Source organism: Mauremys reevesii, linkage group 12 (assembly GCF_016161935.1).
Source record: "Mauremys reevesii isolate NIE-2019 linkage group 12, ASM1616193v1, whole genome shotgun sequence".
NCBI classification, from domain to species: domain Eukaryota; kingdom Metazoa; phylum Chordata; order Testudines; family Geoemydidae; genus Mauremys; species Mauremys reevesii.
This window is the reverse complement of record NC_052634.1, coordinates 31,721,924-31,747,583: the sequence shown is the minus strand read 5'-3', so window position 1 is coordinate 31,747,583 and position 25,660 is coordinate 31,721,924. Positions and strand designations below refer to the sequence as shown.

General features: G+C 59.2%; 1 non-coding gene across 1 annotated transcript; it reads left to right on the top strand.

Annotated features, from left to right (window-relative positions):
* Window positions 1-8,715: 8,715 nt before the first annotated feature.
* Window positions 8,716-8,789, top strand: TRNAT-UGU. Its single transcript has one exon. It is a non-coding gene; the product is annotated as a tRNA-Thr (tRNA).
* The last annotated feature ends 16,871 nt before the right edge of the window (window positions 8,790-25,660 follow it).

Sequence of the window (25,660 nt, the reverse complement as noted above, 5' to 3'; positions counted from 1 at the left end):
TGCTGGACTGGGGCTCCCCTGCGGGGTGGAGATGGAGCACGGCCTGCTGGGAGCGGACGTCTCCTCTGGATGGGGAGGGTGACACTGGCCAAATTGTGGGAGCCCTGTCCCCCAGACAAGGGAGGGGCCTCTCAGCCTTGCCGGCTCGTCTCTCTTTCACCAGGATCGGCCCAGCACCTGGCCTGGCCCAGACCCCCCTTCCTCAGCGCCAGCAGCTGCCCATTGTGGGGAGTGGAGCGGCCGGGGGTGGGGCCTCAAGCCCCGCCCGGGGAGCAGGGCCGGGCACTGGGGGCAGAGGCTGCGATGGGGAGGTGGGTTGGAGAGATGTCGGGGTGAAGCTGGGACTCAGGGGAATGGGGCAGGCTGCAGGGAGGAAGTGTGGGGCCACGGAGGGAGCTGGGGGCTGGGAAGCTGCGGGGACACAGCCGGGGGTAGTGGTGACACCGCAGGGGGCTGCTCAAGAGGCAGTGGGCTGGGAAGGGCGGGAGCTCGGACAGGGGTGGGGTCAGGCTATTGCGGGTCTCCTGTGAATGGCACCAGGCTGCAGGAACCCCGGCCGGCAGCCCCTGCTGGGGCTCTGGTCACTGCAGCCCCACCGCTGCACCCTGCTGGGGTCTGGTCACTGCAGCCCCCGCTGCACCCTGCTGGGGCTCTGGTCACTGCAGCCCCCGATGCACCCTGCTGGGGCTCTGGTCACTGCAGCCCCGATGCACCCTGCTGGGGTTCTGGTCACTGCAGCCCCCGCTGCACCCTGCTGGGGCTCTGGTCACTGCAGCCCCGCTGCACCCTGCTGGGGGCTCTGGTCACTGCAGCCCCAACCTCACACTGGAACTGGGCGGGAAGGTTTCTTCTCGCGCTCCCATTGGTCAGGGCTCTGCCTCCTCTTCCTATTGGCTGTCTCGGGAGGCGGAGTTTCCGAGAGGGCGTCACGTGGCCTTGAGGCGTTCGCGAGGCGGCTCCTGAGCAGCCCAACCCCCGAGCTCCCCTCCCCAGTGCCGCCCTCCCCTCTCTTCCCCGCCCCCAACACCCCAGAGCTCCCCTCCCCACTGCCGCCCCTCCCCTCTCTGCCCCGCCCCAACCCTCCCGAGCTCCCCTCCCGGTGCCGCCCATCCCCTCCTCCCCGCCCCAACACCCCTGAGCTCCTCCCCAGTGCCGCCCTCCCCTCCCTGCCCCGCCCCCAACACCCCCTGACTCCCCCTCCCCAGTGCCGCCCATCCCCTCCTCCCCGCCCCCAACACCCACCGAGCTCCCCACCCCAGTGCCGCCCATCCCCTCCTCCCCGCCCCCAACACCCCTGAGCTCCCCACACCCAGTGCCGCCCTCCCCTCTCTGCCCCTGCCCCCAACACCACCTGAGCTCCCCTCCCCACTGCCGCCCTTCCCCTCTGACCCAGCCCCAACACCCCCAGAGCTCCCTCCGCCAGCGCTGCCCATGCCCCTCTGCCCCTGCCCCAAATACCCCCTGAGCTCCCTCCCCAGTGCCGCCCATCTCCCTGAGCTCCCCTCCCCTGTGCCGCCCTCCCCTCTCTGACCCCGCCCCAACCCCCGAGCTCCCCTCCCCGGTGCCGCCCTCCCCTCCTCCCCGCCCCAACACCCCTGAGCTCCCCTCCCCACTGCCGCCCCTCCCCATCCTCCCACGCCCCCAACCCCCGACCTCCCCTCCCCGATGCCGCCCATCCCCTCTTCTGCTCCTGCACTCAAACACCCCCGAGCTCCCCTCCCACAGTGCCGCCCATCCCCTCTTCTGCCCCACCCCAAACACCCCTGAGCTCCCCCTCCCCAGTGCCGCCCCTCCCCTCTCTGCCCCCGCCCCCAACACCCCGAGCTCCCCTCCCGGTGCCGCCCATCCCCTCTCTGCCACCGCCCCTAGCACCCCCACCTCCCCTCCCCACTGCCTCCCCTCCCCATCCTCCCCGCCCCCAACCCCTGAACTCCCCTCCCCGGTGCCGCCCATTCCCTCTCTGCCCCGCCCCTATCACCCCCAGCTCCCCTCCCCAGTGCCACCCATCCCCTCTCTGCCCCTGCCCCAACACCACCTGAGCTCCTCCCCGGTGCCGCCCCTCCCCATCTCTGACCCAGCCCCCAACACCCCGGCTCCCCTCCCCACTGCCGCCCATCCCCTCTCTGACCCCGCCCCAACACCCCTGAGCTCCCCTCCCCACTGCCGCCCCTCCCCATCCTCCCACGCCCCCAACCCCTGACCTCCCCTCCCCAGTGCCGCCCATCCCCTCCTCCCCGCCCCCAGCACCCCTGAGCTCCCCACCCCAGTGCCGCCCCTCCCCTCTGCCCCTGCCCCAACACCCCCTGAGCTCCCGATGCCGCCCATCCCCTCTTCTTCCCCCAAACACCCCTGAGCTCCCTCCCACAGTGCCGCCCATCCCCTCTTCTGCCCCCACCCCAAACACCCCCGAGCTCCCCTCCCCACTGCCGCCCATCCCCTCTTCTGCCCCCACCACCAAACACCACCTGAGCTCCTCCCCAGCGCTGCCCATGCCCCTCTCTGACCCAGCCCCCAACACCCCCGGCTCCCCTCCCCACTGCCGCCCATCCCCTCTCTGACCCAGCCCCAACACCCCGAGCTCCTCCCCAGCGCTGCCCATGCCCCTCTCTGCCCCTGCCCCAAACACCACCCTGAGCTCCCCTCCCCAGTGCCGCCCTCCCCTCTCTGCCCCGCCCCCAACACCCCTGAGCTCCCCTCCCGGTGCTGCCCATCCCCTCTCTGCCCCCGCCCCTAACACCCCCACCTCCCCTCCCCACTGCCGCCCCTTCCCATCCTCCCCGCCCCCAACCCCCGACCTCCCCTCCCCAGTGCCCCAACATCCCCTCCTCCCCGCCCCCAACACCCCGAGCTCCCTCCCCAGTGCCGCCTCCCCTCCCTGCCCCGCCCCCAACACCCCTGAACTCCCTCCCCGGTGCCGCCCATGCCCCTCTGCCCCGCCCCTATCACCCCCAGCTCCCCTCCCCAGTGCCACCCATCCCCTCTCTGCCCCTGCCCCAACACCACCTGAGCTCCCCTCCCGGTGCCGCCTCCCCTCTCTGACCCAGCCCCAACACCCCGGCTCCCCTCCCCACTGCCGCCCATCCCCTCTCTGACCCCGCCCCAACACCCCTGAGCTCCCCTCCCCACTGCCGCCCCTCCCCATCCTCCCCGCCCCCAACCCCTGACCTCCCCTCCCCAGTGCTGCCCATCCCCTCCTCCCCGCCCCAACACCCCCGAGCTCCCCTCCCCAGTGCCGCCTCCCCTCCCTGCCCCGCCCCAACACCCCGAACTCCCCCTCCCCAGTGCCGCCCATCCCCTCCTCCCCACCCCAACACCTCCCGAGCTCCCCACCCCAGTGCCGCCCCTCCCCTCTCTGCCCCGCCCCCAACACCCCTGAGCTCCCCTCCCCGGTGCCGCCCTCCCCTCTCTGACCCAGCCCCCAACACCCCCGAGCTCCCCTCCCCAGTGCCGCCCATCCCCGTCTGCCCCGCCCCAAACACACCCGACACTGCTCCTGGTTTTGGGAGGGGAACAGGAGAAAGGACAAAATAAGCAAGAGACGAAGAGAAAGGAGGGAGGTATGGATGGAGGAAAAGGTGAAACAAAAAGGACAAACCCTAATGTCCCCAGTGATTTAAAGGGACAAAATCCCAGGTACAGAATAAAATTCTGCCTCCTTAAGCTCGTGTTTTCCATGCCTAGAATTCAACTGTCACCAGATGGATCAGACTGAACAGGTTTCAAACCTCGAGGAGGCTCTTACCTTCTAAACAGGGACGGCTGTTTTCTAGTAAAATCAGGAAAAGGGAAGGAGAAAACTTGAAAGAGGTTCCTCCTGGCGCTCACTTCCGTGAACCCGAATACTCTCACGGTCCTCATAGAGAGACCTGGAGAAGGAGTCTTGCTGAAGCAAAGCCACATGGGTCTCCTCTGAGGTTTCCCTGGCCCCTCGACCCTGTCCTGCCTGGCTGATGTCAGCATCTCTCTGTGAGGTCACCACCTCCCACCGCCTTTGGCCAATAGTCTGAGGCCCTGCAAAGGCCTTTGTGATGTCACTGCCACACCCTCCCTTGCTGGGCTAATGTCCTGCCCTGGCCAGGCACTGTGGAGGTTTGAGCTACTCCCTGTGGATCACCCCACTCAAGGAGCGTTCGTTCTAGGCAGCAAGTCAGCTAGACAGGAAAACATCAGATGCTGCTCCCAATGCTACACTCAGTTTTTCAGAAATTAGTCGACTTTATGACCAGAAGAGACCATTAGAGCATCTAATCTGACCCCCTGCATATCACAGGCCTCCTGTATGACACAAGAGCTACTTTTGGGGCAAACACATTCCAGAAAACCATCTAGTCTTCATTAAATGACATCAGGAGATGGCAAATCCACCACTTTCCTTGGTAGCTTGTTCCTGTGGTGAATCATCCTCGCTGTTGAATATTTGTGTCTTATTTGTAATATGAATTTGTCTCTTTTCACCTTCCAGCAATTGGGTCTTGTTATGCCTTTCTCTGCTCGATTAAAGAGCCCTTTTATACCCAATCTCTTCTGTCCATTAAGGCCCTTCAACACTTCAATGAAGTCACCTTTCAATCTTCTTTTGATAAGCTAAACAGGTTGAGCTCGTTCAATAGCTCACTAGAAGGCAATTTTCTCCAGCCCTCAGAACATTTATTGGCTCTTTGGTCATCAGATTCCTGAACTGCAGCTGGATGTGGCTCTTGTTCTTCTGCACAGCACAGCTTCTGGAGAAGAGGGATCTGCAAATGTACATTCGTATGATACCTTTGTTTAATTGATGAAAACATAAACTAGACACTTAGAGGATTGGAACGGATTTCAGCTGATGGACAGCTTCACTAGGTTTTTATGCATTTGGACAGCGAAATGTTGAGTGTTTACATTCATATCAAGCACCCTGTATAGTGGAGCTCCTGAACAGAATGGAGAATGGAAAATAAATGTTTTCCTTTTTTTAAAAAGAAAGAAGGTTATAAGAGAACACAGGAGTTTGAACGAAGGACCACTTGAGCTGCAGTTAAGCACTCTGCCACTAAGCTATACCCCCATGACAACAGGATTATAGAATTGTGATCTCCAGGACTTTGAAGGACAGACCCTGCTTCATTGAGCTCCGTTGCCATTCCCAGACCACAGGTGGTTTTAAAAATGGGGTTTGATTAAACTTCTTAAATGTGGCAACCACCACAGCTTGCGCACCCACCGATATAGCTTCTCCCACTGACATAGCTGCCACCTCTTGGGAAGTGGATTAACTACACCCACAGGAAAACTCTCTCCCCTCAGCATAGAGCAGTGGTTCTCAAGCTGTGGGTCAGGACCCCAAAGTGGGTCATAACCCTGTTTTAATGGGGTTGCCAGGGCTGGCATTAGACTTGTTGGTGCCTGAGGCTGAAGCCAAAAGTCTGAGCCCCACCACCCAGGGCTGAATCCCTCAAGCTTTGGTTTTGCACTCCCTTAACTGGGGCAGGGCTCAGGCTTTGGCTCCCCCCTGCCCCTGCCTGGTGTGGAGGGGCTTGGTCCCTCTTTCCAGGGCCATATAGTAAGGTTTTTTTTTTTTAGCTGAAGGGGTTGCAGTGAAAGGAAGTTTGAGAAACCCTGGCATAGAGCCTCTGAATATGTCTAGACTTGGCTCCTGTGACACCGTGGGTGATTAGACACTGAAAGTGCAGCCATGGAGACACCACACACCAGCCTTGCCCAGCAGGCAAGAATCAAACCTCCACAGAAAAACACCTGTTGTTTTCTAACCCATCTCCCTAAGCCCTCAGCCACCACCACTTAACAAAAGGGCTTTTCTACACTATGGTTCTGGTCTCACTGAAGGGTCAGTTCCAATTGTTTGCTCAGACCAGCATTAGGGAAAATGGTGCCCTGGGCAAAGCTTGTACTTTGGCACTTCCCCATTGCCCCTGGATGATCCCCACTCCCTTTACCGCTAGCTCCTGCACTCCCAACCCTTGCACCTCCTTCACCCCTAACTCCTGCCCCTCCTGTGCCCCCTTTGCCCTTAACTCCCTGTGCCACCAGCCATTGCCCCTCTCCTGCAGCCCCTTCACATGGTTCCAGTGCTGGGGGCCCCGCACTTGTTCTCCCTTTCCCTGGGCTTTGGCATCACTAGCCCCTGATTAGTGAGTAGGGTTCAGTGGTCCCCAAAATGTGGGGCATGACTCCTAGGGGGACACAGAGGAACATTCATGGGGGCACCTCAGGGCCCGAGCCAGCCCCCATGGAGGGAGCAGCACTCAGCCCCACTCAGCCCCAGCTCTTCCCCAACCCCACCCTCAGCCTGGGGCTCTGATTCCCTGCTCGGCCTCCACCCCCTTACCCCTGTCTGCACCCCTCTCCCCAGCAAGCAACAGCCCCACTCCCAGCCTCAGTTCTTGACTGCGGCCTCTGAGGGGCCACAGCCAGGGATAAGAGGGCACAGTGTAAAATGTTTGGGGACCACTGTTTTAGGGTGACGTTCTCAATCACTTCTATGAAGTCCAATAAAAGCTATTCCTCACCCATCCACCCACCCTTCCATCAGGACAGACTAGGTATGTTCTGCTGCCCTTCACTCATGCAGGAAGGATAATAACATTTAATTCCACTCAATCCTAAAGTGATTTGTAACCCGCCACCAGCCAAAACTGGTCATTTGGGGGAAGCGGCCCCATCATGCTGCATAGCTAGGCAGAGTAGGTGTGTCTGTGCAAACACGCTCTGTTCCTGAAGTCTTTCCCCCAGCTCCTCACTGGATGTGAGGGGGGAGCTCATTCAGCCCCTGCTTCCACTTAGTATTTACAAACTCATTATTGTCCCTAGCTCTGCTGGCCTTAGATTTCTCCTCCTGTCTCTTTCCTAACAGCTCAGCTGAGATGGCCAAGTGGTTAAGGTGATGGACTGCTAATCCATTGTGCTCTACACACATGGGTTTGGATCCCATCCTCATAGGATGCACTTAGTCTTTACCCCTCCTTTGTAGACAACCATCTCCCCTTTGGTACAATGACAGATTGTACAATGTTGCTTCTTGCAAACAAAAACCTTCTCAGAAACTCACTACTCCCTTGCTTTAAATAAAATGTCTAAATCCCAGATTTCTTAAAAAAAATTCTCTAGTGCTGTATTTCTTAGTTTTTATCTCAAAAGGGAACATCCTCATCATCTCCCCCAAATACCCTGGGACCTGCCCAAATTATTAAAATACCATCAACCCGAGCAAGGCCAGAGCGGTGAACCAGAGCTAGTGTCTAGGCCAAGCTGCTCTGAAGGAGGCAACTCAAACATTTTCTCCCTGCTTCCCTTGGCAAGCTCTGACTGAGAAAACAAAATTTCCCAAACTGAAAATTTTCTGCTGAAAAACCAATACTAGTCTGGTTGGGGACTTTGGTTTGCAAGTATTATTGTTATTATTCTCTTCTGATTTCTGAATCATTTCAGTTCAGTCTTTGTCCTCCTGGTGTGTTTCCAGCTGCTGAGTTGTGGCGGAGAGAGGCCAAGTCATGATGTCTCTACCCCTCTTTCATAGTTTCTTCCAACTTGCTAGGAAGCTCCTTTGCTACGATGTGAGTCAAGCAGTGTCCATTGTCGCTGTGCTATCTCGGAGAAGCCTGCATTGTACACAGTTCCTGGGCTAGTCCTTGGGAGTGTGGATCCCTTCAATGGGCCAGCAGCGAGTCTGGCTCCTCCCTTGTCACACCTGAAAGGCTGGTGGGGGGCATTTCTCAACCTCATAACATATCTCAGTAATGCACACAGAGCAAAACTTCATAACTTCCCAACCAATGCGAGCACACACAATCCAACAAGATATTAATGTTCAACAGATCAAGACTTTTGAAATGATACATCACAAGGCAGACTTTGTACAAACCATGTCATCATTATATGAGAGTGGTGAATATGGGGCTTCCAGGTGCTGCTCTGAGCACAGCCTGCCACACCTGGGCTTACACTGCAATGGAGACGTACCCTTAGAGTCCATCTCTCCTGGGATAAAGATGGCCCACACCTGACTCTCTGCCAATCCCCACTGGGCCCTGACAAGTGTTGTTCATGTTTGTATTCTATAAAGCAGAGGAGCAGATGAAGTTTTGCTCCCAAGGTTTGTGTGTGATTCTTTGGACAGGTCTACACTACAAAATTAGGTTGGTGTAATTACATTACTTAGGCTGGCAATGCAGTTCTATCAACCTAATCCCGGTATAGATAGTGGCTCAGCTGTCAGAACTTTCTGGAGCTATGAAAGGGGAGGGGCCCAGCCTCTGTAGCAAGAATGCAGGGCAGGCGAGTTCACGGCAGATGTGGTGGGATACTGGTGGAGGCCAGTTATGGTGATATAATGACCAGCAGCATTTACACTGACATTTGTCACTTTAAGTTTGCTGCAAAAAGCTCTAGGCCTCTCGTCGAGGTGGTTTTATTTTGTCACCATAACAGGGCAATTTTGTCGCCAGACGTGGCATTGCAGTGTGTGCACCAGCCAAAAACTGCTGACCGAGGGAGCGTTGTGTGTTTTTCACACATCTGAGCAATATAATGATGCTGAAGTAACCTTGTAGTGCAGACCTGGCCAAAGATTCACACACACACACACACACACAGAGCTTGCAAGGAAAACCTCACCTGCTCCTCTGCTTTGCAGAATCCAAACACAAGCAAAGCTTGTCAGGCCCCAGTGGGGATGCAGGTAGTCAGGTGTGGGCAGACAGTATGTTGCTGCCACAGGTAGGCACCATGGCTTAGCTGGCTAAAGCGCCTGTCTTGTAAACAGGAGATCCTGGGTTCAGTTCCCAGTGGTGCCTCATTGACTAACTCTTGAGCAGCCTGGTATTGGCTACTGTGGGAGGACAAAACACAGAGCTCTTTGGTCCAGCCCAGTGTAGTTGTTTAAATTATACTCACAGGCATGGATAACAGAATTACTGAAAATTTGGAAGTTAAGAGCTGATAGGTCAGTGTTCTAGCCTGTCACAGATGATCCTGCTTCCTCTGGGACAGGGGCAGGTCTGGGCTCTCAGGCTGAATGGCTCATTGTGGCTGCCAGAATCTGTGAGCAGCTCATTCAGTTTGCACCGAGGTTGAGTCCTGCTTTGTGCACCGTGTGAGAATGAAAATCCTAAACTGCCCTTTGAAATAACGAAAGCAGCAGGACGTGTTATTGTCCCTGCCCCAAAGCAGACAGACCAATGGAGAAATGCCGTTGAGTCGAGGGTAATACTCCACTGCCATTCTACCTTTTTTGCTTGCTAAACTCCCTCCCAACCTTGAGGGCTCCCAGAGCCCGGTATTGAGCCTGAGCCGAGATGTCTACGCTGCAAATTTACCACCCCATGGCCCTAGCCTGGGAGCCTGCACTGGCACGGGACAGCGCTGGGTGTTTCATTGCAGTGTGGACACAGCCTAGCATTATGTCTACACTGCCATTAACACACCCAAGTCACTATTCTCAAACCCTGGGTCAGTTGATTCAGGCTTGTGAGGCTTGTGCTGCAGGGTTATAAAATAACAGCATAGAGACTTGGGCTTCAGCCCAGCCTCCGAGACCCCACGAGGGGTGAGGGTCTCTGAGCCTGGGCTCCAGTCTGAGCCCAGATGTCTACGCTGCAGTTTTTAGCTCCACAACCTGAGCCCCAGGAGCCCAAATCAGACCATCCAGGTCAGCCAGGCCAGCAGGATTTTATCACAGTCTAGATGCCCTCTCAGGATATGTCTACACTGCAATGTAAGTCCAGGGTTAGTAGAAGTCATGTCAGCAGCCCCAACACATAAACATAAACCACAAGGGAAAGACCCACCCCCCCAAATAAGCTGGGCAGTGTCCTTCTCCCTACGGTTCGTAAGTCCAGCAACCAAAAGTCCTTTAACATGAGCCATCCCCTCTCTGCACCCCACTCACAGCTGTTGTCCTTAGTCAGTGCAAGCCCAGAGGAGCCTCTGTAGAGTTCACCTGCCATCCTGGGTGGAAAAGTGGGAAATAAGAAGGCCCCGTACTCACTATGTCCCCTGCCTAGCAAGTGCTATTGAATTGAGGGTGAGTCCCTCTATCGGGGTCTGCCAAGCACAGTTGTGCTGCCCTCAATTCACACAACAAGGATAACAACCCTTTATTTCTCCTTCCCCTATAACATGGAGACTGGGAATCCAACACCAGACAAAAATGATTATTTCGGCAAGCAACCCAACATATTTCCAAAATACTGTAAAATCCACATGCAGACTCATATACGAAACCTTGCAAGAAAATCTTCCTGAGGGGGTCTGAAGGACCTGCTGCTGGAGGGAAGGAGGGAGCTGTGGGTTGGGATTGAGGGGCTCTGGGAATAGGAGAGGGCTGTGGGTTGGGACAGAGGAGAAGGGTGAAGAGGAGCAGGCTCTGGTTGGGAGTGAGGAGCAGTGAGCATAGGAGGGACTGAGGGTTGGGTCTGAGGGGCACTGGGAAAAGAGAGGACATGGGTTTAGGCTGAAGAGCATCTTCATTTGGGGATCCAGCAGGACAGGGGAAGGCAGCAGGTGATTCTAATTCCTTAGGGATATTCTGTGTGTTTGTATGTGTGTGTGTGTGTGTGTGTGCAGGGGAGGAACATGCTCTATGCCCAGAGGCCTTTATTCCTCCAGGCTGCAAGGACAGAGGGGCTGTCAGGAAGTTGCCCCTTCAAACCCACACACAAAAAGGCCCTTCTGAGGAAAGGGAAAATCCTGAAGAGAAAAAGTAACATCAAAGAGGACTCCAGCAAGACAGTTTAAGATCTTGGTGAGTAGTTTATCACCTGACCAGGGACTTGAACCCTGGACCCTCAGATTAAAATCTGATCCTCTGCCAATTGAGCTAGCCAGGCTCACAAAGCAAAATAGCAAGTTGGTGCAGAGGAGAAACTAGTCAAGAAAACAAAAGGGGGAAACAATAGGGGAAAACTGCTGCTCTCTCTGGCCTGGTGAGGGGGCTGTGCCGATCGGGTGTCCGCACTAAGCTCAGCATCAATATGGTGATCCCGGGGAAGCTTGGGGTCCCCAGGTTGCCTAAGGAGGGGTGAACCGGCCCAGGTCGGAAACGGAGCAGGTCAAAACTCCCGTGCTGATCAGTAGTGGGGTCACGCCTGTGAGTAGCCCCTGCAGCGTAGCCTGGGCAAGACAGTGAGACACGGTCTCTTTTTATACACCCCCCCTCCCCCGCAGAGGCTGTATGGGTGGATGGGAGCACCCATTGTGGGGATCCTGAACTGGTGGGAGGGAGGCACCATGTACCAGGGATCCCGAAACGCGGAACAGGGACACCCACACACCAGGTATCTTGCAGCAAGAGCTGCAGTCTTGATTTACAAACTGCAAGTGATGGCGAATTTACCACCTCCCTTGCGGAGCTGGTTCCACTAGATAATTAGCCTCACGGTTAAAAAATGGTCATTTCCAGTTGGCATTTTCTGACACCGACTACAAGCCCAGGGGGTCTTGTTCAGTGTTTGTCTGGTGAATTAAAGAACTCTTCAAATCACATATTCCCCCCTCTGGGAATTTGTAAAATGTATTTAAAACAGTGATTAAATCGCCTCTTAACCTCCAGGCAATGAAATCAATTGAGCTTCTTCAATCTCTCGCTGTAGACAGAAGAGAACATGCACATTTTCCTTGTTTTTAAAGGCAAAAATCCTGATCTTTCCAATGGGATCTTCTGCTTCAACTGTCAGTTTGGGGAAGGATTTGGCTTCCTAGGTTATAATCTCCCGCTCGGTTATAATCTGCAGTCTGAAGGGTCAAATTTAGACGAGGCCATTAGTGCTGCCCCCGTCTGGCCAGAGAGGGGAGCTCACAAGCAGAGTTGAAAGCTGGAGCTGAGAGGGACCTGGCAGGACACGCGGGGCACGAAGCCTCTCACGTGGGATCCTCGCTGTGCAGTAGGAGGCTGCGGGCAGCTGATTGTCAGGGCTCAGGGCTGCACCTGCCATGCTGAGCCGGTGTCTGTGCTAAGCTCGGCATCAATCAGGTGACTCTGGGAAGTTCGGGGTCCCTGGGCTCCCGCAGGAGGTTGAAGCAGGTCACCCCTGGAGCAGGTTAAAGCTGCAGGGTGACGGTGGGGTTGCTGCCCCTGTGAACAGCTGCTGTAGCACCGCCTGGGCAGGACAGGGAGAGCCAGTTATACCCCCCCCCCCCAGCCTGTATCGGGGGATGGGAGCACTCACACCCTGGGGACCCACCCACCAGAGATCTACGGGGTGGGGGGAGAGTGGCACCCACACACCCAGGATCTTGTAGCGGGGGACAAGGGCATCCACACTCCGGGATCCTCTGCAGAGGGACGGACACCCACACACCCAGGATTCTGTATGGGGGGCAGAGGTACCCGGACACCTGGGCGGGGAAAGGGGGCACCGAAACATCCGGGATCTTACCTGGCAGGACAGCGGCGCCTGCAGCTCGACATGAGACGGGGGCGGGGGGAGCAGGAGCATTTCCCAGTTCCAGGCTGTCCCCGTCTGGCCAAGGCACAGAGCTCACAAGCAGAGTTTAAAGCTCCAGCAGCCAAGCTGCAAAGCAAGCCGGGCTCTGTGGCTGGTGCCTGTGATCCCAGCTCCTGGGGAGGCTGAGGCCGGCGGATCACTTGAGCTCAGGAGTTCTGGGCTGCAGGGGGCTGTGCCGATCGGGTGTCCACACTAAGTTCAGCATCAATATGGTGATCCCGGGGAAGCTCAGGGTCTCCAGGTTGCCTAAGGAGGGGTGAACTGGCCCAGGTCGGAAACGGAGCAGGTCAAAACTCCTGTGCTGATCAGTAGTGGGATTCCACCTGTGAATAGCCCCTGCAGCGTAGCCTGGGCAAGACAGTGAGACACAGTCTCTTCTTAGACACCCCTACCCCGCAGAGCCTGGAGTGGGGGATGGGAGCACCCACACGCTGGGGAATCTGACTTGCGGGTTAGGGACGCACCTGCAACACGGATCTTGAAAAGAGGAACAGCGACACCCACAGAGCCTGGATGGGGGCAGGGGAACCACACATGGGAGCTAGTTCATGGGGTGGGGGACACACCCATATGCTCCGTTGCACCATTCTTAATGAGAAGAACGGGGGCATCCGCACAACATGGATCCTTAATGAGCTGGGGGACACCCACACACTACACTATTAAACAGGAGGGAAATGTGCACCTGACACCACCAGTAGCGTGGAGAACCCCCACATCCACCGGATCCCTCATGGGGGGTAAGACAGAGGGGATTGTAATGGGGCCCAGCGCACCCACGCACCAGGGATTGTTAAGAGTTGAAGGGACAGGGATACCCACACACACTGAGATCACGTCCTTGGAGGACCGCAAACCCTCCACAGAAAGACCTGGTCTGTTCCATGATGGCAGCCCAGCCTGGGTGAGTCAAAGTCTCTTTTTATACAGCCATGCCCCAGAGATCCTGACTAGGGGGAGACACCCACCCACCAGAGTTCCTTAATGGTCTAGGGTGCACCCACACACCAGGGATTCTTATGGGTGGGACGAATGGAGACAGCCAGACACTCTGAGATCACTTCCTCCCAGGAGCCTGGGCCAGACAGGGAGACACAGTCCCCTTTACATATGTAAGGGGACTGTTGCCCCTTACTAACATTCAGTGGGGTGTTTTGGTTGCTAGCTCCCAGCACTAAAAGGAGGGATCGATGGCAAATCAGGACCCTGAGACTGACAGTCCCCAGGAACAATGGCAAGAGGCCAATGCTCCAGGTCAGCCTGATTGACAGGGCAGGCCGGCTAATCAGGAAGACAGAAGGCCAGGGTGGGTCCGTCCTCCGTGTGAGCAGGAATGTGCCGGAGTCAGACGGAGTGGGGCCGAGCAAAGGAGAAAGCAGGGGCCCAAGCTGAGCTGGAGAGCAGATCCGGGCCAGATCCAGAGGGGCCAGAGGCACAGCCCAGAGAGAGCAGATCCTGTGCTGGGAGCGGAGCTGCAGCCAGAGGCGCAGCGCAGAGACAGCAGACCCTGTGCTGGGAACGGAGCTGCAGCCAGAGAGCCACAGGCACAGCGCAGAGAGCAGATCCTGTGCAGGGAGCGGAGCTGCAGCCAGAGAGCCACAGGCACAGCTCAGAGAGAGCAGAACCTGTGCTGGGACCAGAGCTGCAGCCAGAGAGCCACAGGCACAGCGCAGAGAGAGCAGACCCTGTGCTGGGAGCGGAGCTGCAGCCAGAGAGCCACAGGCACAGCCCAGGGAGAGCAGATCCTGTGCTGGGAGCGGAGCTGCAGCCAGAGAGCCACAGGCACAGCGCAGAGAGAGCAGATCCTGTGCTGGGAGCAGAGCTGCAGCCAGAGAGCCACAGGCACAGCGCAGAGAGAGCAGATCCTGTGCTGGGAGCGGAGCTGCAGCCAGAGAGCCACAGGCACAGCGCAGAGAGCAGACCCGTGCTGGGAGCGGAGCTGCAGCCAGAGAGCCACAGGCACAGCCCAGGGAGAGCAGATCCTGTGCTGGGAGCGGAGCTGCAGCCAGAGAGCCACAGGCACAGCGCAGAGAGAGCAGATCCTGTGCTGGGAGCGGAGCTGCAGCCAGAGAGCCACAGGCACAGCGCAGAGAGAGCAGACCCTGTGCTGGGAACAGAGCTGCAGCCAGAGAGCCACAGGCACAGCCCAGAGAGAGCAGATCCTGTGCTGGGAGCGGAGCTGCAGCCAGAGAGCCACAGGCACAGCGCAGAGAGAGCAGACCCTGTGCTGGGAGCGGAGCTGGAGCCAGAGGCACAGCGCAGAGAGAGCAGATCCTGTGCTGGGAGCAGAGCTGCAGCCAGAGAGCCACAGGCACAGCCCAGGGAGAGCAGACCCTGTGCTGGGAGCAGAGCTGCAGCCAGAGAGCCAGAGGCACATCCCAGGGAGAGCAGATCCTGTGCTGGGAGCAGAGCTGCAGCCAGAGAGCCAGAGGCACAGCCCAGGGAGAGCAGATCCTGTGCTGGGAGCGGAGCTGCAGCCAGAGAGCCAGAGGCACAGCGCAGAGAGAGCTGATCCTGTGCTGGGAGCGGAGCTGCAGCCAGAGAGCCAGGTGTAGTGAGCAACTGGGGCCAGCCAAGGGGGGACCTTGGGCAAAGGGCCCACCACAAAAAGACACCCCCAGCCAAGGGTCCATGCAGGCCAGGCTGGGAGGGGGACTTTAACCTGCCGGGGGGCTGGCACTGGGAAGAAGGATCCCACCACCCAAAGCCCGGAGGTGTGTGGTCACCACCATTTCAAGTGTCCCACCCACAGCATCCCTGCAGCACAGCCAGGGCCTGAGAAGGAGGCCTGGGGCCTACAAGGAACAGACTGCAAAGTGCCTTGATGTCCAGAGACATTGTTTGTAATGTTCCCTGCCACAGAGCAGGGTGATGTGTTTCCCTGTAACTGTTCCCATTTATTCTTATTCTTTTCTTCAAATTGATTGTTAAGTAAACAACTTGTATTTGCTTTAAATTGTCTGGAATAATCAGTGGGTAAGGGAGGTGCCCAGTGCAGAGAGGGTACCCCGGAGTGGGGACACCTTAGCCCCTGTCCTAGGTGGCCACAGCAGGGTTGGGGGTTGAGCCCCCCAGGAATCCTGGGCCCAGTCTTGTTGGGGCTACGAGAACTCTGCCAAACAGGAGAGTCCTCAAGGGCAGGGAGGCCTCTGGGTAAAGGAAGTGGGAGCGAGGACTCAGATCCTTTCGCTAGCCCACTTCACCGGGGTAGCACAGAAGCCAGGAAAGTTCCCCACAGTAGCGGGACCATTCCCCCACTTACACATCTCTGCCAGACAACCTTCCTCCCACCCCCTCCACAGAATGTTCTTATTTGGAGGTGAAGCCAGGGAAATCACATGGAGGATTCTTACCTGGGGAACTGGGGGGACCCACTTACCACCAGAGATTCTTAAGGGCAGGAGGAACAGGGACTCCCACCTCTGTAGCATGGGGATGGGTCGCCTGCTGGGATCATCTGGGCATATTTCACCTCGTCAGTTCCCTGCCATTGCCTTGGGGGCCCCTTGTTCGCTGCCTCTGGTACCCAGTTTAGCCTCCTTCCTGAGGGCTGAAACGCTTTGATCTATCTAAGGTCTGTGGGATCAATACGTGCCATGGTGTAATTCTGTGTTATTCGGGGGTCAGACTAGATGAGCTAATGGCCCCTTCTGCCCTTAAACGCCATGAAAACATTTCCCTGGTTTCTCCTTGCGCCTGACAGACACCACTGTGAGGGGCCCAATAGAAGATCCCGCACACAGCGCTCTGGCTCTTACGTTACTTGGGGACGTCAGCGCTTTCCTAGCAAAGCTGCTGCTAAAGCGCTGGATTTGGGGAACGGTTCGGCTCCGGTTCAGAGATCTGCCTGCGGGGTGTGAACCTGCCACGAGGAGCGGGAAACTCAACCAGCAACGGGAGGCGTTGGCTGAGCTCCAGGCTGCCCCCGTGTGGCCAAAGCTTAGAACTGAGCAGCGGAGTTTAAAGCTGGCGCTGGGAGGGACCTGAACACGTGGGGCACGAAGGCTCCTGCGTGTAATACTTGTTGGGTGGGCAGCTGAGCGTAGCTGATTGCCGGAGTTCAGGGCTGCACCCCGGGGTGCTGAGCAGGTGTCTGTGCTCAGGTTGGCCTCGCTATGCTGGTTTCTGGGAAGTTTGGGGCCACCAGTTCCCCCTAGGGAGAGGGGAGCCCGCCGAGGAAAGGAGGCCGGCAAAACTCTGGTACCAATTGGCAGTGGGACTGCCCCTGTGAAGAGCCGCTGTAGCCCCGCCAGGGAGAGCTGGTCTCTCTTTATGCAGCCCCCCCCGACCCCATTCCTCAGGATGAGGGTTGTGCTCAAAGATCTGTGCCCCGTGTTTTCACCTCCATGTGAAGCGCACAGTGCAAATAACCCTCAGTGCATCAGCTCAGTGCCAGGCTCCACTTCCACCCACTCAGAACGCAGAGCTCCCAGGCTGAGCCTGAAATTGGAAGCAGGAGACCTTGTAACCAGCCGGGCCCCGTGGCTGAGCCTGTGATCCCAGCTCCTGGGGAGGCTGAGGCCGGCGGATCGCTTGAGCTCAGGAGGTCTGGGCTGTAGGGGGCTGTGCCAATCGGGTGTCCGCACTAAGTTTGGCATCAATATGGTGATCCCGGGGAAGCTTGGGGTCCCCAGGTTGCCTAAGGAGGGATGAACCGGCCCAGGTCGGAAACGGAGCAGGTCAAAACTCCTCTGCCATTCAGTAGTGGGATTGCACCTGTGAATAGCCCCTGCAGCGTAGCCTGGGCAAGACAGTGAGATATGGTCTCTTTTTATACACATCCCCCCACAGAGCCTGGAGGGGGGATGGGAGCACCCACACGCTGGGGATTCTGACTTGGGGGGGAGGGACGCCCCCCTGCAACACAGATCTTGAAAAGGGGAACAGAGACACCCACAGAGCCTGGGGGCAGGCAGGGGAAACCAGACACGGGAGCTAGTTCATGGAGTAGGGGACAGAGATCCTGGATGGGAGCACCCACATGATGGGATCTTGAACTGGGAGGAGGGAAGCGCCATGTACCAGAGGTTCTGAAGGGGGAACAGGGACACCCACACACCAGGTATCTTGCAGCAAGAGCTGCAGTCTTCATTTACACACGGCAGTGATGGGGAATTAACCAAATCCCGTGCGGAGCTTGTTCCACTAGATGATTAGCCTCACTGAAGTACCCAGACCTTTTAACAATAAGAAGTGAAATGAAATGGCCACATGATGGCAACAGATCCTGAGAAACATGTTAGTCTCCATAGGCGCCGACTTATATGGGGCTCTGGGGCTTTAGCCCCAGGAATATTCCCAAGCAGGGGCTCTGCCCCACCAATGTTTTCTCCCCTGCTTGGAGCGCACCCCCCGCCGCCGCCACCGTCGCCACGGCTGGAGCTTCCCCCCTCCCCGCCCAGCAGGGGCGGCTCTAGGCACCAGCAAAACAAGCTGGTGCCTAGAGCTGGGGCCCCAGCTCATCCTGCCGCTGCGAGCCGAGGAGCGGCCCGTCCCCTGCAGCCGGGGCAGGGCCGCGCCACCGCCCGCTGGGGGAGAGGGATGGCCTCACCGTAGCGCGGCCCCGCCTGGCTGCAGAGGACGGGCCGCTCCTCCTCCGCTTGTTCGCGCCCGGGTCCTACATAGCGCAGCAGCAGCAGCAGCTTGGCTGGGCGGGGCAGCTCCGCCCCGCTCAGAGCCGCGTGGTCAGGGGCGGGGCTGGGAGCTCCGAGCGGCTCCTCCTGACCACGCGGCTCTGAGCGGGAAGAGCTCAGCCTCCGGGAGCCATGCGGCTGCAGTGCTGGGCAGGGCCGCTTCTCCAGGTGCGCAGTGAGCGGGGGTGAGCAGCCGGGGCCGGGGTTGGCTAAGGGGCAGGGAGTCCTGGGGACACTCAGGGGGCAGGGAGGGGGCACAGGTTCTGTGGGGGGAGGGGCAGTCAGGGGCCAGGGAAGGGGGGTTGGATTGGGGGGGTCTCAGGGAGGTGGTTGTCAGGCACCCCTGACCCCATTACCCCCAGGCCCAGCCCTGACCCCAGCTCCAAACCCAGCCCCACTGAGATGGGCACCCCAAACCCATCCTCCCCACCCAGCCCTGTCCCCAGCTCCAAGCCCAGCCCCTCTGAGGTGGGCACCCCCAAACCCATCCTCCTCCCAGCCCTGACCCCAGCTCCAAGCCCAGCCCCACTGAGATGGGCACCCCCAAACCCATCCTCCCCACCCAGCCCTGTCCCCAGCTCCAAGCCCAGCCCCTCTGAGATGGGCACCCCCAAACCCATCCTCCTCCCAGCCCTGACCCCCAGCTCCAAGCCCAGCCCCTCTGAGATGGGCACCCCCAAACCCATCCTCCCCACCCAGCCCTGTCCCCAGCTCCAAGCCCAGCCCCACTGAGATGGGCACCCCAAACCCATCCTCCTCCCAGCCCTGACCCCAGCTCCAAGCCCAGCCCTCTGAGATGGGCACCCCAAACCCATCCTCCCCACCCAGCCCTGACCCCAGCTCCAAGCCCAGCCCCTCGGACCTGGGCACACCCCGGCCCCATCCCCTCACAGCCCTGACCCCAGCTCTGAGCCCAGCCCATCTGATCCGGACATCCCCTGTACCCATTCCCCACAGCCCTGACCCCAGCTCCAAGCCCAGCCCCTCTGATCCGGACATCCCCTGTACCCATTCCTCCCACAGCCCTGACCCCAGCCTGAGCCCAGCCCTCTGATCCGGACACCCCTGACCCCATTCCCCACAGCCCTGACCCCAGCTCCGAGCCCAGCCCTCTGATCCGGACACCCCCTGTACCCATTCCTCCACAGCCCTGACCCCAGCTCCGAGCCCAGCCCTCTGATCCGGACACCCCTGTACCCATTCCCCCACAGCCCTGACCCCAGCTCTGAGCCCAGCCCTCTGAGCTGGGCACCCCAACACCATCCCCACAGCCCTGACCCCCAGCTCTGAGCCCAGCTGCTCTGAGGTGGGCACCCCCGACCCCATGCCCCCCCGCCCGGACCCCCAGCTCTGAGCCCAGCTGCTCTGAGGTGGGCACTCCTGACACCATCTCCTCACCCCAGACCCCAGCCCGAGCCCAGCCCCTGCTGAGCTGGGCACCCCTGACCCCATCCCCACCCCAGACCCCCAGCTCTGAGGCGAGCCCTCTGAGCCAGACAACCTCCGACCCCATCTCCCCACAGTCCTGAGCCCAGCCCCTGTGAGCCAGGCACCCCAGAGCCCAGCTCCCCACCCAGCCCTGGGCAACAGCAGCACCACCTCCAGGCAGTGACAGCCCATTGGCACCAACCATCACCCAGCAACAGCCCATTATGTAATTGCAAATGTAGACAGACCAGTAAAGCATTTAATGTTTTTAAATAATGTATTTGGTGTATTTTCAAATTATTACAAATTAATTTTCACTAGTTATTTTTTACATTTCCAAATACATGTTACTATAGTATTGCAACTTTTTTTATGGAAGGGGCCCCCAAAATTGCTTTGCCCCAGGCCCCTGAATCCTCTGGGCGGCCCTACCCAGTGTGTGTGAGGAGCTGGGAGGGACGGAAACGGGTCCCTGGAGCCGAGCCCGGGCTGCGATGGCGGCGAGGGGCTCCTGGAGTGTGTGAGGAGGTGAGCGTCGGTTGGGTCTGTCGGTGCTGAGCAGGTAGCCCCGCAGCCGGAGATCCTGCCTTCCCCGCCGGGGCTGGGCCAGGGCACCGTGAGGCTGAAGAGCAGCAGGTCCAGGGGGCTCTCCAGGTCCTCGGCTGCCAGCATGTCGGGGGTGAGGGCGGTGAGTGCGAACTGATCCACCTTGGCCACCAGCAGTGCTGCGGCCCAGGAGGGGGCCGTGTTCTTTGCGCCACCCCGTAGCCGCGCCGCCACCTGGAAGTACTCCCACTCCGCGCCGCCCAGCAGCTCCACCCGCATGGGGACAGAGTCACAGCTGGGCCAGGGTTTGGCTGCAGTGTGCTGGTAGCGGATCCCACATTTGGGGTGGAGCCCAGTGCTGGGGCAACAGGGGTGTGCGGGGGCTCATTTCTGGGGCGGGGGGGCAGCCAAAAAATGTTTTGCTTGGGGCGGCAAAAAACCTAGAGCCGGCCCTGCCGCCCGGCCCCAGAGCTTCCCTGCCTGAACACAGACCAGACAGCGTGTCTCCTCTCCCTTGCCTCTGCTGTTGCCGGCTGCTGCCTAAGGCAATGCAAGCTGCTGTTGCTTGCTGGAGCACCGGCCGGGGGAGGGGAGCGGAGTGGAGGGGGCTGTGCCATGTTTGGCAGCCCTCCCCTCCCCCTACCTGGAGGAGAGGCAAAGGGGACTTCCGGCCAGGACTCGGAGACTGACCTCACTCACCTGAGCAGCTGCTGGGGCTTCCGTGAGTGTTTGACCCTCTGATTCCCACCCCCCAGCCCCAGCCCCAGCCCCCACACCTGCCCAACGCTGGGGAAGGGGCAGCCCCATGCCATCCTCCCACCGTCCCCAGTGAAGCACGGTGAGGGGCAGCAGGCTGCAGCCTGCAGCAGGGTCAGGAGGCAGGAAGCCATATATGAAGGCAGTGCCCCTCCCCTCCAGCACCCACCCACCACAGGGCAGATGGGGGAGGGGATTCATAGACCTACCTGAGCAGCTGGGGCTTGGGTGAATTTTATGACACCCTGCTCCCCTGCCCCATAGCCATCACCGTGCAGACCCCACTTCTGCCCCATGCTGGGCAAGGGGCAGCCCCATCCACAGTGAAGTTATGGTGAGGGGCAGTAACATGGAAGGCCACCTGTGATGGCAACCCCCACCCCCTAGTACCCATCATAGAGGAGGTGAGTGAGCTTTCTGGACCTGAGAGGGGGCCTAGGAGCATGTGCAGTGACTGTGGTGCAGAGTGAGTGTGCTGTGGGGGGTAGGGGGGCAGAGGAGGGGTCCCTCCCCTGGAGCTTGCTGCTGCCAGTGGTGGTGATGGGGAGTCCTCTCTGGCCCTAGCCCTGGGGCAGCCTGTCTGCACCCCAAGTTCCTCATCCTCAGCCCTGGCTCACCCCAAAGCCTGCACCCCCAGCACCGAGCACGCTCCTGCACTGTGAACCTCATCCCCAGCCCCACCCCAGAACCTCACCTGAGGGGAAAACATGCAACTTAAATTTGGTGGTCAGTTTGGAGTATCATTGTATTTAGCACAATTTTTGATTATTTTTCACCCTTCAAAGTATTTAAGTGGTCATATACAGGTTTTTTCTCTGAGTACTTTAGGTGTGCCTCAGTTTAGCCAATGCATTTCTTAAGGCTCTAGATGGTGGGATAAGGGGGTGTGATTGTTGTAAAGCCCTAGAGGGCCAGTGTGATGCCGTCTGCACAGAGAATGGCCGACACCCTGTCTCCAGGCAACTGATGGCCTGGGCCACTCTCCTGCAAGGTGCCAACTGAAGGTGTTGGAGAACAAAGAGATCAGGTGGCCTCCTAATGCCTGGAAAAGAGACAAAGGCCAGAGGAGGGAGTGTCAGTGCCTGTGCGGACTTCCGGGAAGCGCATGGTGTGGAAGGGGATGCTGGGATGCTTTGGAACAACTCCATACAAAGCCAGTCAGGACTCTGGGGGAGCCTCCTCTCTGAGCATACTGTCTCCAGGGCAAGAAGCTTACACATTCCTGGGTCTGACCTCAGAGCATTCAGCCCTTCCACACCGTGTGCTTTCCACAGCGAGTGTGCCCAGGCAGGTCCTGGGGCAACCAGAGGTCCCTGCACCCCAACTCCGCAGTCAGACGTGACTCTCAGCCAGACAGTAAAACAGAAGGTTTATTAGATAACAGGAACACAGTCTAAAACAGAGCTTGTAGGTACAGAAAACAGGACCTCTCAGTCAGGTCCATCTTGGGGGGTGGGGAGCCCAGACCCAAGTTCTGGGCCTCTCCCGATTTCCCCAGCCAGCTCCAAACTGACACTCCCTCCTCTGCCCTCTGTGTCTCTTCCGGACAAGGAGGCCACCTGATCTCTTTGTCCCCAACACTGTCAGTTGGCACTTTGCAGGGGAAACTGAGGCACCCACACAGTATTCAGAGAAAACATTAAGAACATTCCCACTTTGTCACAACAGGTGCAACAAAATTTAATACTGTATATTAAAGCAGGCAAGTGCTGCTTCTGACTTTCCACTTTTAATTGACCCTTGTAATCTTGTAGTGTTGATTTACTGTAGCTTCATTTTATATCAGCTTACAGGGTGAGAGCGGGGGGGGGGGGCGGGACACCACCATTTTGGGCCCCACCAAAAATTATACGAACCTGCCGCCTATGGGGGCAGGGCCAGGCCAAGACCCCGGGACACGGGAGTTCGCGTCAGGAGCCGGAGGGGCGGGGCCGGGGCCTCTGGGGCGGGGCGGAAAAGTTGCTCAGACAACGCCTCCCGGTGCACTCTGGGAAGCGTAGTTCTCTCTCTCACACGCGGCCTCTATTGGAGGAGGGGCCGTAGCTCGTCACTTCGCCGCACCCCTCCCCGCTCCCTGATTGGCGGAGAGAGCGCGGGACAGAGACTCGGCGCGTGGGGGAGGCCCCGGTTCCCTCGCCCCGAGGCTTCGCTGCCCCTCCCCCCGCGGGGCACGCGCTGCGGCCGTTGGGATTTGAATCCCGTGGGATCCGGGCGGGGGCACAGGCAGAGGCAGCGGGGAGTGAACGGGCTTCACACCCCCCCAGCGGGGCCTGGGGGGCAGCAGCGGGGGGGGGGCTGAGCTGCAGGGGAGCAGCCCCAGAAGCGGCAGCCTGGGGCCACGGGGCCCCTCAGCCCCAACCTGCCCCGCAGTGTCCCCGCTGTGACCCTCCCGCCAGCCCGCCCCGGCGCCCTCCCCACCCTGTCCGCTCTGCCCGGCCTTTCCTTCGCCTCCCCGCCCTCCTCCTCCCCATCCTCAGCGCCCCGCCCCAACCTCCTCCCCCATCCCTGTCCTCAGCACCCTCCCCTCTCCTTCCCCAGCACCCCACCCTCCTTCTCCTCCCCATCCTCAGCACCCCGGCCCCCTTCCTCCTCCTCCCCCCATCCCCATCCTCAGCACTCCTCCTCCTCCCCTCTGTAGGGCCCCGACAGCCCCTTCAAGCCCCGTGTTTCCCCTTCTGTTGTGACCCTCTCGCCAGCCCCACCCCCATCTGTGGGGATCCTCAGCCCCAGTGTCCCCTCCCCATCCTGTACACACTGCCTGGCCTTTCTCTTCGCTGCCCTCCTCCTCCTCCCCTGCTCCCCTGTCCTCAGTGCTCCATCCCCTTCCTCCTGCCCCTCCCGTCCTCAGCGCCCTGCCCCTAATTGATTCCAGCCCATTTCTCCATTGCTGGGCCCCACTTTCTCATCCCCACTGCCCCAGTCCATCCCCAGGTGTGAGGTTCCTCATCTCCAATCTCTGCTACCCCCAACCTGCCGGGTTCCCTTTCAGCCACTGTGGGGCCCTCCAACCCGCCCCCACCCACCCACTCTGGGCTCTAAATCCCACATTCCCACAATGCACCTTGGTAACCCCACCCTCCTCTGTCCCTAATCCCCTAGTCCTTCCCTTGGGTCCTCCTGACACCCCAGCCCACAGTCCGGCCCCCACATACACCCCAGTCACTCATTCACACGCTGAGCTAGTTCTTCAGGGGCCCCCACAGCCCCCCAAACTCCTCCATCCATGAGCCCCGTGGGCCTGTGGCCGGGAAGTGGGGGAAGCTCCCACTTTGATGCCCAGAACCCCCCTTATCTCCTGCTAGCTCCTGGTATTCTGGCCGGTGTCCAACTTCCCCTTCGCTGTTGGTCTTCAAACCTCCTCCAAGCAACCCCCCCCCCCAGTCCCTTAGCTGCCAAACCTCCCCTGGAGCCCAACCCTGGGGGGGGCACCCCACCTGAAAACCCTACGGCACCATGGGAGTGGTAGTGTCCACTGCCATCTCCCCCCAGCCAGGGTGGGCCCCCTGCACCATGGGATTGGTAGTGTCAGGAGAAAGCAGGAGGAGTAGGTGGGGTCTGTGCTCCTGCGGGGAGGTGCTGCCCTTGCTGTGAAAAGGCCCCACCCTTAGGGAGATGTCATCTCCTGCTCTGCCACGCTCTGCACCAGCCCCTGCTTGTCACGGGAGCAGGGCTGGCTCGAGGCACCAGTGTAGCAGCAGGCGCTTGGAGCGGCCAGTTCAAAGGGGCGGCCCGTCCGGTATCGGGGCAGCACGGCTGGGTCTTGGGCGGAAATTCGGCGGCGGGTCCCTCATTCCCTGTCTTAGTCTTTGAGCTGCCGCCGAATTGCTGCCAAAGAGGAAGGGAGGGAGGACTCGCCGCCGAACTGCCGCAGAAGCAGCAGTGTGGTTGAGCTGCTGCCGAAGAGCCACAGCTTGTCCTTTTCCCCCCCTCCTGCTTGGGGTGGCAGAAAAGCTGGAGCTGGCTCCTGCACAGGAGGAGCAGGCTCCAGTTCATGGAGCTGCAGCAGGGAACCCGCAGCAGGGAACCCCGCAGCCCAACGCCTGTCAGGCCCCGCTCTCCATGCCCCTAATCCCTGCTGCCCCATCAGTTATAGAACAGGAGGCAACTTAACTTCCGCTCACTGTTCCCGGTGGGGCTTCTAACAGAGCGCGAACCGAGCCACTTAACTTCCATTCGCTGTTCCTTTATAGACGCACAGTCAGAGCTCTCACAGGCTGGGCAGCAAGGAGCTGATGCCGCTTGTCTCACCCCAGTGGATATTGCAGCCCTTAGTATAGAGGTTTGTTCTTTAAACATGGGGTCAGTCTCCTGTGGGGTTGGGCCATGCCCCTAACCCTGTGCCCCCTCTGCACCCCTAACCCTGTGCTCCCCTGCACTCCCTCCAGCACCCCTAACCCCTACATCCCCAACCTCTGGCTCCCTAACCCTGTGCTCCTCCAGCATCCCTAACCCCTAGATCCCCAACCTCTGGCTCCCTAACCCTGCACCCTCCAGCACTGTTACATCCTCACCCCTAACCCTGTGCCCCCTTGAACCCTAAACCTGTGACCTCTGGCACCCCTACACCCCAACCCTGCTCCCCTCCTGCTCCCCTCACCCAGCCCCCGAAACTCAGCACCCCAAACCCCTGTGCTCCTCTCTGGCACCCAACCCTGAACCCCTAACCCTGCACCCCATCTGGTGCACCCAACCTCTGCACCCCTAACCCTGTGCCCCACCTCTGCACCCCTAACCCCTGCCTCCTTCCGCACCTGTAATCCCTGCACTGTGCCCCCTTTCCCTAACCCCTGCACCCTCCTGTGCCCACTTGGGGAAACTGACCTGATGCACGGAGTAGCTGGCATTGCTGCTCGCTCC